Source organism: Pteropus vampyrus, unplaced genomic scaffold (assembly GCF_000151845.1).
Source record: "Pteropus vampyrus isolate Shadow unplaced genomic scaffold, Pvam_2.0 Scaffold90, whole genome shotgun sequence".
Taxonomy (NCBI): Eukaryota; Metazoa; Chordata; class Mammalia; order Chiroptera; family Pteropodidae; genus Pteropus; species Pteropus vampyrus.
Window position 1 is genome coordinate 1,788,239 of NW_011888871.1, and position 1,737 is coordinate 1,789,975.

General features: G+C 61.6%; 1 protein-coding gene across 1 annotated transcript in view; it reads left to right on the top strand.

Annotated features, from left to right (window-relative positions):
* The window catches only part of FOXK1 (forkhead box K1), a 23,817-nt gene that overhangs the window by 14,936 nt on the left and 7,144 nt on the right, over positions 1-1,737 (top strand). The gene's annotated exons all lie outside the window — the stretch shown is intronic.

Sequence of the window (1,737 nt, forward strand, 5' to 3'; positions counted from 1 at the left end):
GTAGCCAGCTGGCCGAGGCTGCCCGCCTCTGTCCCTCGTGTGGGCCAGCCCTTTCAGCCTGCCATTTCCGTTTGGAATCCTGTGGGGACGGATGGCTTCTCTCTGGGCTTTGCCTTCTGAGGGTTAGACATACGTTTTCTATGGTCTTTTACAAAATGGTGATTGGGGACGGGCAGCACGGCCTCGTGCCTAAGCCCAGGAGTCGCTGTGTCCGCTGTCCACCGTGAGGGCGCCCATCAGCCTGCGGGTTAGAAGTCCGCCTGCCACCTGCTTAGGCTTGTGTTCGGCTCCAGGAGGGTGGCGCGTGTCTGGGCGCCAGTCCTCGGCCCCCGATCCAGGGTCAGGCTGGTGCTCAGGTCTGGGAGGGGTGTCACCGTGTTTGGCCAGGAGCAGGTGAGCCATGCACAGTGCCACCCCGCCTGGCAGAGGCAGCACCGAGCGCCTCCAGGGAAAGCCACCACCTCAGGCTCATCCACCGAGCCACAGCTTCGTGCCACGGACAGTGAGTGGCATCTGGTTCCCAAGCGGACGCTTTTGAAAAGCCTAGTTCTGAGCATGTGACAATGTCACTAGCCCGATCCTTTCTCCTCCCCCTCACCCCCCTTACTCTATGAGGTCGGGTTTTATATACTTGGTGCTGAATTAAATTCAGAAAAGGCTGCGTTTGCTGCTGCTTCCTGCCTGACAGGCTCGTTCGCGGTCATCGGGTAAAGTTTCTGCAGCGCACCCCTGTGTCTGCCATGTCCGGGCTCCAGTGGAGAAGGGAATGAGAATCCTCAGGCGAGGGTCCTTAAGGTCCCGTCCGGCTCGCGCGACGACGCGTGACTGAACTGGGCCACTGCCGTGGCTGAGTTTATCCTCACGCCGATCGCCAGGCTGTTCTCGGTCACAGCAGTTGATGTTTTTGTTCCCTTCTTTCCTCGGTAGTGGTTTCTCTGGCCACCGCGCCCACTGCCCCCCGCGTGCCGCAGACGGTGAGCGGGGCACACGTGGAAAGCGGGCTGCCTTCCTGGGCTCATGGGAGAAGGAAGGTTCTGGCGTCCGGGGATGGGGACAGGGGTGACGTTTTGAGCTGGAGCTGTGGGGGTGGGGAGATGTCGTCACGTGGACATGGCGGGGGTGTTCGGGCAGGGGAACGGACAGACAGGAGGACGCGGGAGTGTATGGGGCGTGTCCAGGTGGCTCTGGGTGGGGCGCTGGCCTTGGAGGCGCTCGTGCAGGCAGGGCCTCCTGTCCCCACGCTGCAGGGAGGCTGGGTAAGTGGGAGGAGGGTCTTGAGCTTCCCTAGAGGCAGGCGACCGTGGGACTCTGGTCAGCTCTCAGCTGGGGCACTTTTCCTGGGTTTATTACCCACTTTTAGTGCTTTTGTTGGTTTTCTCTGAATATTTTGTAATAGAATAAATTCTTAGAGTCAGTATTTCGATGTGGCTTGATAAGCAGCGTCCTTCGAGTTTCTGAGAGGGAACGGGCCCAGGCCTGCGGCTGGCGGGCTGACAACGGTGCGGGCCGGGCGCCGCCTGTGCCCGCTGAGCTCCGGGCTCCGGACGGGCGCGGCCTCACAGGAGGAGCCGGAGACGGCTCCAGCCCGAGTTCGGTTGCAGTTTCAACCTGGATTGTCGCTGCAGCACGGAACAGAGCCGGGCAAGCAGAGGCTGTGGCCCCGGAAGCATCTGGAGGGCCGTCCCCACGCCCACGGTGAGGTTTTGTCCCCAGCTGCTGGCCTTCTCAGAATCCACC